Here is a 14258-nt window from a genome sequence, read left to right on the forward strand (position 1 = left end):
GCATGTTTAATGTTTTTTATTTGTGAATTTAACAGTCCTGTCTCTCTCCAAATAACACCATGCGCATGCACAACTCCGAATGCATATTTTGAGTCTGTATAGATGTTTATGGTCTTTCCTTTTGCCAATTCCAGGGCTCTGGTCAGAGCAATCAGTTTCCCTTTCTGTGCAGAAGTGTTTATAGGTAAAGGTCCAGACTCTATTACCTCTCTGCAGGTAGTAACTGCATATCCAGCATATCGCTTTCCGCTGATGACGAAGCTGCTCCCGTCAGTAAACCAAGTTTCTGTGCTGTTCAAAGGAGTGTCCTTCAAATCTGGACGGCTAGAATAGGTAGCTTCAATGGTTTCCAGGCAGTCATGATGTATAGGCTCTCCTTCGTTTCCACTGAGGAAAGAGGCTGGATTGACAATATTAGTTACCATTATCTCAACATCATCTTGCTCTACCATAATGGCTTGATATTTCAGGAATCTCTGGGGAGAAAGCCAGTGCCCGCCTTTTACTTCCAGTACGGCAGACACTGTGTGAGATACTAGTACTGTCATTTTCTGGCCCAAAGTGAATTTGCGTGCTTCCTGGATATTTTGCACGACTGCTGCGACGGCTCTAAGACACCCAGGCCATCCCTTGGCTGCTGCATCTAACTGCTTAGAGAAATAAGCAACTGCTCGTCGGTATGGACCCAGATTCTGTGCTAGTATTCCCAGAGCAATCCCCTGTTTTTCATGGGAGAACAGAAAGAATGGTTTACTTACGTCTGGGAGCCCTAAAGGCGGAGCTGACATAAGAGCACTCTGACTGGCGGAAGGCATGCGTAGCTTCCTTTGTCCACTGGAGGTCTCTGCTCCCATTAGCAATGAGTGTATATAGAGGCTTTACAAGCAGGCCATAGTTGTAAATCCACAATCTACACCATCCTGTCATGCCCAGAAAAGTACGTAATTCTTTTATCGTTTGAGGTTTTGGGGTTTGACATATTGCTTCTTTGCGCTCCTGTCCCAAAGTTCGTTGTCCAGCGCTAACTTCATAGCCCAGGTAGATTACTTTCTGTCTTACTATTTGAGCCTTTTTCTTAGACACCCTATATCCCCGGAGTCCCAAAAAATTTAAGAGGCTTACCGTCCAAGCCACACAAGCTTCTTCTGTCAGGGTGGCAATTAGGATGTCATCCACGTACTGCAGTATTCTTCCTTCCTCCGGTGGAGCTTCCCAAGACTCTAAGTCTTTGGCAAGTTGTTCTCCGAACAGGGTGGGACTGTTCTTAAATCCCTGAGGCAACACCGTCCATGTGAGCTGAGTTTTGCGCCCACTCTTGGGGTTTTCCCATTCAAATGCAAAAATTTTCTGGCTAGTTTCATGGAGAGAGAGGCAAAAGAAGGCATCCTTAAGATCTAAAACAGTAAACCAAGTTAGTTCTGGAGTTAAGCAAGTTAGTAAGGTATATGGATTCGCTAGCACTGCGTAGAGATCCTCAGTGATTTTGTTAACAGCTCTCAAGTCCTGTACCACCCGATAAGATCTGTCAGGCTTACGGACCGGTAAGATAAGGGTATTAAAATCAGATCGGCACTCCTTTAATAATCCTAACTGTAGAAAGTTTTCAATTATTGGACAAATGCCTTCCCTATCTTCTTTCTTTAAAGGGTACTGTTTAACCCTAACTGGTTGTTTTCCCTCCTTGATCTTGATCTGTATCGGAGGTGCATTTTTGGCCCTTCCAGGTACGTTTGTAGCCCATACTCCTGGGAATACCTGATTTAATATATCTTCCCTGACCTTCTCTTCTGCTTGGTGTGTGATCAGTTATAGGCTTAGCATTTCTATGTACTGTTGATCATTTACTTTCAAGGTGATTTCTCCTCTTTTGAAGGTAATAGTGGCTCCTAATTATAGAATCATAGAATAGTTAGGGTTGGAAAGGACCTCAAGATCATCTAGTTCCAACCCCCCTGCCATGGACAGGGATACCTCTCACTAAACCATCCAACACAAGGCTTCATCTAACCTGGCCTTGAACACTGCCAGTGATGGAGCACTCACAACCTCCCTGGGCAACCGATTCCAGTGTCTCACCACCCTAACAGGAAAGAATTTCTTCCTTATATCCAATTTAAACTTCCCCTGTTTAAGTTTTAACCCATTACCCCTTGTCCTGTCACTACAGTCCCTGACAAAGAGTCCCTCCCCAGCATCCCTATAGGCCCCCTTCAGGTACTGGAAGGCTGCTGTGAGGTCTCCATGCAGCCTTCTCTTCTCCAGGCTGAAAAGCCCCATCTTCCTCAGCCTGTCTTCATACGGGAGGTGCTCCAGTCCCCTGATCATCCTCGTGGCCCTCCTCTGGACTTGTTCCAGCAGTTCCATGTCCTTTTTATGTTGAGGACACCAGAACTGCACACAATACTCCAGGTGAGGTCTCACAAGAGCAGAGTAGAGGGGCAGGATCACCACTTTCGACATGCTGGTCACACTCCTTTTGATGCAGCCCAGGATACGGTTGGCTTTCTGGGCTGCGATCGCACACTGCCGGCTCATGTTCATTTTCTCATCGACCAGCACCCCCAAGTCCTTCTCTGCAGGGCAGCTCTGAATCTCTTCTTTGCCCAGTCTGTAGCTGTGCCTGGGATTGCTCCGACCCAGGTGTAGGACCCTGCACTTGTCGTGGTTGAACTTCATAAGGTTGGCATCAGCCCACCTCACAAGCGTGTCAAGGTCCCTCTGGATGGCATCCCTTCCCTCCAGCATATCAACCGGACCACACAGCTTGGTGTCATTGGCAAACTTGCTGAGGGCGCACTCAATCCCACTGTCCATGTCAGCGATGAAGATGTTAAACAAGAACGGTCCCAACACCGATCCCTGAGGGACACCACTCGTTACCGGTCTCCAGCCAGACATCGAGCCATTGACCACAACTCTTTGTGTGCGGCCATCCAGCCAGTTCTTTATCCACCGAGTGGTCCATCCATCAAATTGATATCTCTCCAATTTAGAGAGAAGGATGTCGTGTGGAACAGTGTCAAACGCTTTGCACAAGTCCAGGTAGATGACGTCAACTGCTTTACCCTTATCCATCAATTCTGTAGCCCCATCATAGAAGGCCACCAAATTGGTCAGGCAGGATTTCCCCCTAGTGAAGCCATGCTGGCTGTCACCAAGCACCTTGTTGTTCTTCATGTGCCTTAGCATGTTGTCCAGGGGAATGTGCTCAAAGATTTTTCCAGGCACAGAGGTGAGACTGACTGGTCTGTAATTCCCCGGGTCTTCCATTTTCCCCTTCTTGAAAATGGGGGTTATATTTCCCTTTTTCCAATCGTCGGACACTTCACCTGACTGCCATGATTTTTCAAATATGATGGCCAGTGGCTTAGCAACTTCATTTGCCAGCTCCTTCAGGACCCGCGGATGGATTCCATCAGGTCCCACAGACTTGTGTGCGTTCAGATTTTGAAGATGGTCACGAACCAGATCCTCTCCTACAGTGGGCACAAGGTCTTCATTCTCACAGCCCCTGCATCTACTTTCTAAGAACTGGGTGGTGCAGTCAGAGCCTTTGCCAGTGAAGACCGAGGCAAAGAAGACATTGGGAACCTCAGCCTTCTCCAAATCCTGTGTAGCCAGTTCTCCCAAAAGCTTCCTCAGGGGGCCTATGTTGTCCCTAGTCTGTTTTTTGTTTGCTACATACCTGTAGAATCCCTTCCTATTATCTTTAACATCCCTGGCTATGTTTAATTCTAACTGGGCCTTAGCCTTCCTAACCTGGTCCCTAGCTTCCCGGACAACATCCCTGTACTCTACCCAGGCCGCCTGTCCTTGCTTCCACTTTTTATAAGCCTCTTTTTTCCTTTGAGTTTTCCTCAGCAGCTCCTTATCCATCCAAGGAGGTCTCCTGGCCCTCCTGCTGCACTTCCTTCTAGTTGGGATGCAGCACTCCTGAGCTTGTAGCAGGTGATCCTTGAATATAAACCAACAGTCTTGGGCCCCCCTGCCCTCCAGGGCTATATCCCTTGGAACCTTACTAAGCAGGCTCCTGAAGAGGCCCAAGTCTGCTCTTTTGAAGTCCAGGGCAGTGAGCTTGCTACATGCTCTTCTCACTGTCCAGGGGATCTCAAATTCGACCATCTCATGATCGCTGCATCCAAGGCTTCCCTGTAGTACCACATTCTCAACAAGCCCTTCCCTGTTGGTGAGCACAAGGTCAAGCATGGCACCTCTCCTTGTCGGCTCCTCTATTACTTGCAGAAGGAAGTTGTCTTCCACACAGTTGAGGAACGTCCTGGAGTGCTTGTGCCGTGCAGTGCCATTGTTCCAACAGATGTCAGGGTGGTTGAAATCCCCCATGAGAACAAGGGCCTGTGAGCATGAGGCTTTTCCTATCTGTCTGTAGAGTGCTTCATCCACAGGTTCTCCTTGATCAGGCGACCTGTAACAGATTCCCACAGTAATGTCTCTCACAGCTGTTTTCCCTTTAACCCTGACCCACAAACTCTCTGTAAACTGCTCACCTGTCCCCAGACAGAGTTCCATACTCTCCAGCCTATCCCTAACATAAAGGGCAAGTCCCCCTCCCCGCCTGCCAGGCCTGTCCTTTCTAAAGAGCCTGTAACTTTCCATTCCAACACTCCAGTCATAGGAGCCATCCCACCATGTTTCTGTGATGCCTATTATATCCTACCCCCGTAGATGTGCACACATCTCTAATTCCTCTTGTTTGTTCCCCATGCTATGGGCGTTTGTATAGAGGCATCTGAGACGAGCTCCAATTGAAGCCGGCTCGTTGGCTGGAGCAGCTGGAATATATCTACATTGTTCCAAGCATTTATTATAGGCGTTGGCAACTGACTGGGTGTGTTGGGATGGAATGATGCCCCCCTCCCCCAACACATCTAGTTTAAAGCCTCCTTGACCAGTCTGGCAAGCCTCCTACCAAAACTGTTCTTCCCCTTCTTTACCAGAGCAGCTCCACCAGCCCCCAGTAGACCTGGCCTACTAACTTCAATCCTATGTTCAAGACACCCAAACCCCTGACTATGACACCACCTTTTTAACCATCTATTGACCTGGCCAATCCTCCTAGCTTTTTCTTGGTCCTTCCCTGTGTCCTGGAGAATTGACGAAAAGACTATCTGAGCACCAGAGCCCCTAACCACCTCTCCCAGGGCTCTGTAGTCTTTCTTTATGGTCCCCAGTCTACTACTACCTATATCCCTAGCACCCACATGGATCACCAGGAGCGGGTAATAGTCCGTGGAACTTACCAGAGCAGGTAGCCTCTCTGTAACATCCCTGATCCGTGCCTCTGGTAGGCAGCACACCTCCCTTGAGACGGGGTCAGGCCAACAGACAAGTGGTTCCGTCCCTTTCAAAGTAGAGTCCCCTATTACTACGACCTGCCGCTTTTTCTTTGTAGCGCCAGTAGAGATATTAACCCGTGCATAATCCGGCTGTTTGTGGCGCAAGTTTGTTTCCTCGTTAGTCTCCTGCAGGACAGCAAAGCGGTTCTGCGTGGGGACAACAGATTTAGGAGGAAGCTCCTTGCTTTTAATTGTCCTTTTCCTCCTTCTTTTGTTATTTTTCTTTGTCACCAATTCCTAATTTCCCGGGTTGGTGTCCTCCTTCTTTTCTTCATGAGTTGGAGAGGAAGCTTGAGGCCCCCTGCACAGTATGGGGCTGGAGCAAGCAGCCCTGCTTCCTCTCAGCTACCCTGACATCTTGAAGCCCGCTAATAGCATTCCGCATCTCAGCCACCTGCTGCAGGAGGACCTCCATCATTGAGCACCGAGCACAGCCCTGCCCGTCGTGCACCTTTCCCTCAGCAGACCAGTGCAGGCACCCTCTACACTCCGAGCTCTGCGCTGCAGCCTCCCCTCTCATCGGCTCTGTCTGGGTGCCTACGCTGGCCACCGCCGGGGCAGCCAGAGCAGAGCTCCCAGCGCGGGCCCTACCCATACGACGGGTGCTCACCATCCCGCTCGCTTGCCCGCGCGAACTGCCGCGCAGACTGCCTCGTCCCGCTCTGTTTGCCCGCGAACTGCTTCCCAATTACTGAACACCCTCCAAGACTCATCTAGCAACGCTTCTAAGTTCCTTCCCTCTGTTGGACGTTGTTTCTGCACTTTTCTTCTAATATCCCCAGTTGACTGACCCAGAAACAAGGACACAAGTTGTTGTATTCCTATTTCTGAGCTAGGATCTAATGGTGTGTGTCGGCGCATTGCATGTCTGAGCCGATCCAAGAACACGGAAGGTGATTCTGAAGGGCCCTGTTTTACAGCATATAATGCTGACCAGTTTATGCTCTTTGGGATAGCTCGTTCCACCCCTTTAATAATCCATTCCTGATATGCCTGTAACCTTTCTCTCTCTGCCAATCGGTTAGGGTCCCATTTAGGTTCCTGTAGCGTGAAGAATTCTTTAACATCCTGCTGTCTAGTCTTATAATAGTCCTCAGCCAGGTCATTTGCTGTTTTTAAAATTAATTGTTTTTCAGTTTCTGTCATTGCCTCTAATAGTAGCTGTATATCATTCCAGTATGGATTATGCTGCCTCACTAAAAACTGTAAATATTTCGTAACATTGACTGGATCATCACGATAATCTCTGGCTACCTTTTTCCAGGCTTCTAGATCTGGCGTTGTGAAGGGCACCTTTATTAACATGGTATTTCCTTCTGGTCCCACTGCTTCCCAAAGGGGTGCCTGTAAAACTTGTTTATGTCGTGTTCGGGAGGAAACTGGGCTTCCTGAGGGGGTTTCTGAACTGTCTGAACTTGTGCTTTCTCGTCTCTTTGGTGGAGGCTTAAAGACATCTATTAATTCCTGTTCTGTATCTCAGTGCCGAATCTTTTCCTGTCTAGTACACTGCTGACCAATATCACAGGAGGAACAGCAGCATTTGGTCTTAATTTGACTGTCCCTTGTCTCTCTTTCTATGGCCAAAACAAGGGGATCCTTAGGAGGTATCATTCCGCAAGCTCTCTGCCACTCCGGGTGGTTTCGGAGGGTGAAAAACATATCCGCATATGATACTTCATCCCATTTCCCTTCTCTCCTCAGAAACAGCATTAATTGTAACATAGTGTTATAATCCAGTGTCCCGTTAAGTGGCCACTTCACTCCTTCTAACTTATAGAGAGGCCACCATTGATTACAGTATTTAATTAAGGTCCTCTTATTTTCCGTGCCCCTGGGTCCTGCAATCTCCTTCCAGTGTACCAAGATACACCCCAAAGGGCTCTTTTTCAGAATTTCCTTGCTCTGATCTGCCCCCATTTCTTTCCTCAAACTCCCCCTGATATCTCCTGCAAATTTTAACCCACTGATCCGTTTTTTACTTTTCTTTCCTCAGAGTACACACGGGATCCCTGATCCCTCCCTAGTATCTAAGGGTCTGCTCAAAATTCAGGGTCTACTATCTATCGTAAAACAGTATTATTCACTGAGGGAGGGGTAATTTACCTCTCACTCAGCTTTTTAGCATCTTCTAGTTATAACATATATGACGCAGACAGGACAGACAACATAAACACCTCGCCTGTCTCCGGCCGTTCCCCTCGCGGAGAATACGGAGCCACGGATCGGGACTCCGCACTCGCTTCATAGCTATGCCACGTCTCAATCACACAAACCACTTACATTCGGGATCCCACACATTCATACTGGGTTTTGCTTAAAGCCAGATGGATTTTTGCACCCTTCAGTGAAACTTGGAGCTCGATTGATGTTTGGCTGCTCTATCGGCAGGCTTTCTTAGCCCACGAGCTCTTGGGATCTGTCCAATACAAACTGCCGCTCTATTGGCAGACGAATCCCTGGGTTCACCCGATCCACTCCCAGGATCGCTAGCGGCTGCTCTATCGGCTGGTGAAACTTTTCCCTGCTTGCAAGCCCTAACTACCAGGGGAACTACGCTGTGTGCCAGACGTCTCTGCGCGCCTTACCAGCAGCCCTGAGTCAAGCGTACAATGTATAGACCCTCCAAAATTATCAAAGTTTAAGCATACCGTTTTTCCGCTGCTGGCGCAGGTCGTCGTCTGTCCCTGCAGTGAGCGGACGAAGAGCTGAGCTCCTCCAGGCAAGTGGCCTGAGGCGCCTAGGTTGTCCGCCCCTCCGCCGATCCTGCAGCTGAACAGACTTCTCCTGGCTGGCTCGCCAAATGATATATGGATAAAACCCCACAACTTGTTAAAGTTGTAAAGTAGGTATGCTTTATTAGTCAGCTGAGGCCCATGGGGATCTCTCCTCAAATGCATGCGCAGCCCAGTGTTCTTTTCCTCTACATTTATCCTTTAAAGTATTACATATGTATTAGGTTACATAATACGCCTATACATATTCATTTCCTATCCCTGCTTCGTATTATAATGAGCTCAAAGGCCCTTTGCACATGTGCAATGTCTCCTGGTGGTCGTGGTCTTCAGATGAAGTACCATGAATTCCAGTGCCACATATGAAAAGGACAAGAAAGATAGTGGAATACTTTACTGTAGCTGAACGCAGTAATGTATCTTTGTATGTTATTAGTTCAATATTGCTACTGACCCAAAATTTAAAGTTTGATTCTGTGTGGTTAAAAATATTTTGCTTTTTTATTTTCATTTTCTTAAAATAATTATAATAATTATAGGTTCTGGCAACTGACTGGGTGTGTTGGGATGGAATGATGCCCCCCTCCCCCAACACATCTAGTTTAAAGCCTCCTTGACCATACTTCTTTGTCCGGGGTCTCAGCCACTCCCTTCTTCTGTACCCGGATGCCGACGTGGCCCCTTTCCATTTTTCTTTTCTTGTTGCTGGGGTCTTTCTCCGGTGAAGACGCTGCTGAACTTCTTGGTCATACATTAACGGGTAGATGTCTTTCACATGCAAATAACCACCATCTTAGCCCCATAAATTCCATTCCTTATCTGGTTACTTATCCTGTAACAGGATGTATCTATCTCTTAGTTACCTAACCCCCTTAAAGCATTCAAGCAGTTAAACAAAGCACCCTTTGAAAAACAAAACGGTTGAGTAAGAGGGATTATTCCTTTGTTTCTTCTTCTCTCTCATCATTGTATTGACAGGAACATTTGTCATAATCATGATCATTCCTATACGTCCCACACAAGATACAATGGTCACAAGGGGTTCCGATTCCACATAAAGTGCAATAGTGACAAGAACTCCTAAGTTGTTGACATGAATCATTCCTGTATACCTCACAATTCCCCTCTTTGTTTTCTTGTAATTTATTGGTTTGTATTTTGGCTTCTAATCTAATAACCGCTTTTCGAGCTGTGGATACTATTGGAGTTGTTTTGTTCTTTAGTATCACTAATGAGTGAGTTCCTCCCTTATTTGCTAATTCTGGTTCTAAAGGTATGGCGGTTAATTGCATGTTTTGTATGGCCATATGTATCAGTTTTGTGAAACACGGGATTATACATGGAATAATTAACAATCCCCCACATATTCCCAACACCACTATACCAACTTTAGTAATCCAATCCCGGTTAAAAATTGTGTCCAAGATTCTAGTCCTCCAAAATTGTTTTCATTCCATGTTTGTTCTGGAACATGAGCTGTCTTTTTCATCTCTTTTATAAATTCTTTTATGGTCTTTCCTTCATCATCAATTTCTAAACAACAATTACTAAGATTATATTTTCCACAAACCCCTCCTTCTTGAGCTAACAAATAATCTAAGGCTAGGCGATTCTGATATATTGTAGTTCTCATTTTGGTATTTTGCTTCACAATTAATCCTAATGCATCTTTCATTTTATTTACTACTATTTCTACTACAGCTTGTAATCTTATGATCCTATTCGGCATATATATAGGGGTCCGGTATCCCTAGGACCGGTCTTCTGCCCAAGTTGCCAGATCATAGTAAGACATTATTCGTTCGGGTGGCCACTCATTGTCCTTCCAGTTACCAATTTGCAGTTCCCTTTTATATTGTTTCCTTCTTAGTTCATCTGTTTCTGTGTATAACTGGATTCCCAAATGTTCTCCTCGGCTTATAGGTAATAAAAAAGAAACTAGGTCTGATTGTTCCTAATACACATGATCCTGTCCAATTTTGAGGTAAAAATGCAAAGGCTACTTTACCACAGATCCAATAATGTCCATCTGGAGTGGGCCAACCATTTGGTATATTAGTTCCATTAGTCCAGTTACGGAATTGGTGATTTGTTTCTATAGTATCTCCCCATTTTTCCCAGTCTTTCTTTGTTCTGTTCCATATATAACCTCCTTAACAAATCGTTCCTACTGGTTTGCCATCATTTTCTAAATTTTGCCAACAACTTTTTCCAATTATATTTGTTTGTAAGATCCTTTGCTGCCTTCTATTATTTCCTTCTTGATTTCTCCAGATTACAGGATCGCTTATGTTACTCTCCATTGCTTCCCAGGGCCATCTCTCTCCCTGGTTAGTTCCCCCACAAACATAGCAGTTGGTTACATTCAATGATTTAGCTATATTTTACAAAGAGATTTTTAGCAACAGTAGGAATTTCATATTGGACTCCTGTTTCCATTTCATGATAAAATGAATTGAATAATAAATGATGTTGTATTGATTCCTTAACACTTTCCATAATTTTAATTTGGACTATAGCTCCTGGATCCTTTCCTGTAGCCCATATTTTAATTCCAAATTCCTTAATTTTCTTATTTTTCCATTTTCCAATATTCATGATAGTTAGATTGAGTAGGGTACATTCGTGTGGTCCACAATCTGGCTTTACTGGGACATTTTGAATAAAGGCTTCCAATTCAGGACAATGATATTCATAACCTCAATTTGTGGTAGCCCAACATACACAGTCCCATCCATATCCACACAGGCGGCCTCCCAATTGGGGGGTGCAACCAGGTTTCCGTTTGTCATACAAATATATTTGGCTAGATTTCCATAATATCTTCTCCATCCTGTATCTCCACATCCTCCGGTAATCTTTGTTAATTGCTTTACAGACATCAAAAATCACAGATACCGAAGAATAGTGGTTAGGGACCTTATTAGTACTACCGAGGGGTATGCTCAATTCAGGTTTCCAATTTACGGCAGCTCCCCCTGTTTGTAACTCTATCCAATATAGATAAGGGAGTTCTTTTGGATTGAAACATACTGTTTTATTTTCCCCTCCTCTACAAAGTCTGTATTGAGTTTGGTTGTGTATACAGTTACCGATTTTTGTTCCTTTGCATTCATACACGGTGTTATAGACCAGTGTTTTGAGAGGTTATCCTCCCTCGTCTGGTTGTGGTGATGCATTCACTACAGATGTTGTGAATGTCCCTAGAGGCTGCGGTGTTTTCCCAGGTGGTTCCTATCAGAACCAAAACCAAAAGAGGTCCGGTCAGGATCATAGTGCTCAGCGGTCACAGCCCCAGGGGTTGCAGCCCTTGGCAGACCTTTCCAGCTGCAGCACCGATTCCCTCCGGTTTTGCCCCCTCTGGTAAGTCAGAGGTATATTTCCCATCGGCTATTACGGCAATAATATTTGACCCACAACAACTGTTCTAATGAGGTTGTAGTTTCACACCAAATGCAAAAGAACTGCAATTGATTCCTCAAAAATTGTTCCTGGTCTCCTCTACGAGTAATAATATATTTTGAACAATTGGGACACCTGGCCCTAATATATAGGTTGCAACGTTTGCAAATAGGACATGGACTAGTATTGGCCCTTATTCTATTATTTACTGAAATGATTTCAGTTGTACCTGCTTTTCCCATATCATATCTACAGGAGTCAATATGAATTCTCTCAGTTACTTGCTTAAATTTTCTTGATAGTTAGCTTGGTGTCCCCAGGTTCAGTCACGACTTTCCAATTCAGTCACCGGAGCCACCCCATGGCACTCCCCCCACCAGGGCAGTCTCACTCCCAGCATCCAAACTCCTCATAGCACTCACACCGATCCAGTTCTACAGAAGAGGAGCCCACTCCCCCACCTCTGCCCGACTTTCCTCCTCCACCAGTTTCAAAGCAACCAGCACAGCCGTGGCTATAGCACGACCCAGCTTTTTCTTTTCTACCTGTTCCCGATTCTTATACACTCTCCATGCTTCCCCCTTCACTCCCATCCACATTTATTCAACAACCCCTCAGTCCCGTCTGTCAACATGTCTGTTCCCACTTGTTTGCCTGCCCCAGCACCCATCTCATGCTCAAACAGGAACTGTGTGAGCTCCCCTCCTTCCCCCTTGGTTTTCCCTTTTTTTTTTTTTTTTTCTCTCTCTCACAGCTGTTCACCCTGCTCTGCAGGGGTTACAGATGCCTGCCTCTGCAACAGCACTTCTGGTTTAATCCTTTCTTAACTCTGAATGTGAATGTGCTGCTTGTTGCCAGTGACAGCAATCTCTTCCTATGTATAAATATTAGGACCTAGGAACTGGCCCAATCGTTCAGAAACCCCCAAAGGGTCGTCTAATAGCCAACCCATCTCCTTTTTTAAGGATCTTACATCGCCAGTATTCAGGGGTACTGATACAAATCCAACCCCTCCTGTATTTCCTCCCATCGGCACCTCTTGGAGGGGGAGTAAGGTTTCTCTTTCCTCCACATTCTCCTGAGGATTATCACCTTTTTGTGTTCTTATCTTGTTCCTGGTGCGACTGGATGGAGAGGTGGATGGGGGAGCTGATGGAGCAGGGTCCGGTGGTATCAGAGTGTAAATACCTTCTCGATTACTTGCCCTTGATAAGGGGGTGGTAAATTATCTAATGGCTCCCATGATGGTTTATTTAGTTTTTGGGGTTTTTTTTACCTTTCCTTTCTTTTCTTTTAAGGGAAATAACGAAACCATTATAGATGATCCTTTCCATAATGCAGCATAATCACTTTCCTCTTGACTGAAAGGTTCTTTGCCATTAACATATAAATGTAAAGCCTGACAAATCCAATCATCAAAAGATCCAAATACAGGCCAGTACAAATGATCAGGCCGAATTTCCTCTTTAGTCCACACTTCCATACAGTAATGGACCATTGTTTTCCTTACTCTTTCCTTCTTGGGACAGCTAAGAGCCCCAATATTTAATCATTAACCCCAAGGGACTGTCTGGGGGTATTTCTGGTAGTTCACTCCCTGCGTTATTCCTGGGACCTCTTTGTGGGCCCCTTCCTGGGTGAGAGTTAGGACTCCTACTCTGACCCATTTCCCCGCCGGCTGTGTCTCCTTTCAATCAACCAATATCACTTCCCTCCTTCAGCGGCCAAGTCCCTCGCGGGAGACTGGAAACGCACCTAGAAGAGGTCAACACTCGCTTCACAGGTCTTCAGTATCCTGGACCGTATTTCCACAGATCCACGTTACTCAGCCCATGTCTCAGTTCATTCACTTCCACATACCTTCTCTTAACTGGGTAGTCAGATCCCAGATAGAGGAAAACTTCACATATATGCCATTCATACACACACACCGGCACCCCACCCAACCGAATGATAATCACAGTCCGTTGTTCTCGTCCGGATTTTCATGCACAAGAATCATGGGTATTTTATACTGCAGTTTTCCGGGAGCTCAAATTCCTTGGTTATTATCTCTCTGTTCATTGATCTCACGAGACTGTCCAGGACTACTACTCCCGAGCCACAAGTTGTGGGGCGCCCCTCGTAAAAGTTATAGTCCCGAGCAGCCACAGAGATCACGTTGGGGTCACCAATTTTGTTATAACAATTTCGTCTTAGCCATGATCTGATTCAATTATTTTATTACAATTGATTAATATTGAGAGGCAATAAGCAAGCAGCACTGGGTGCGCCGGGCAGTCTCCGCTCCACCAGACTCAGACGCACACCGGGGTCTTTGGGGTCTAGTCTCTTATACTTCTTGGTCCGGGGTCTCAGCCAATCCCTTCTTCTGTACCCGGATGCCGACGTGGCCCCTTTCCATTTTTCTTTTCTTGTTGCTGGGGTCTTTCTCCAGTGAAGACATTGCTGAACTTCTTGGTCATACATTAACGGGAGATGTCTTTCACATGCAATTAACCACCATCTTAGACCCCTAAATTCCATTCCTTATCTGGTTACTTATCCTGTAACAGGATGTATCTATCTCTTAGTTACCTAACCCCCTTAAAGCATTCAAGCAGTTAAACAAAGCACCCTTTGAAAAACAAAACGGTTGAGTAAGAGGGATTTTTCCTTGGTTTCTTCTTCTCTCTCATCATTGTATTGACAGGAACATTTATCATAATCATGATCATTCCTATACGTCCCACACAAGATACAATGGTCACAAGGGGTTCCGATTCCACAT

The 14258-nt window shown here is 45.7% G+C and overlaps 1 protein-coding gene across 7 annotated transcripts in view; it reads left to right on the top strand.

Moving 5' to 3' along the window:
* The window catches only part of LOC136004465 (Wilms tumor protein 1-interacting protein homolog), a 69583-nt gene that overhangs the window by 15088 nt on the left and 40237 nt on the right, over nucleotides 1-14258 (top strand). The gene's annotated exons all lie outside the window — the stretch shown is intronic.

Source organism: Lathamus discolor, chromosome W (assembly GCF_037157495.1).
Source record: "Lathamus discolor isolate bLatDis1 chromosome W, bLatDis1.hap1, whole genome shotgun sequence".
Lineage (NCBI taxonomy): Eukaryota > Metazoa > Chordata > Aves > Psittaciformes > Psittacidae > Lathamus > Lathamus discolor.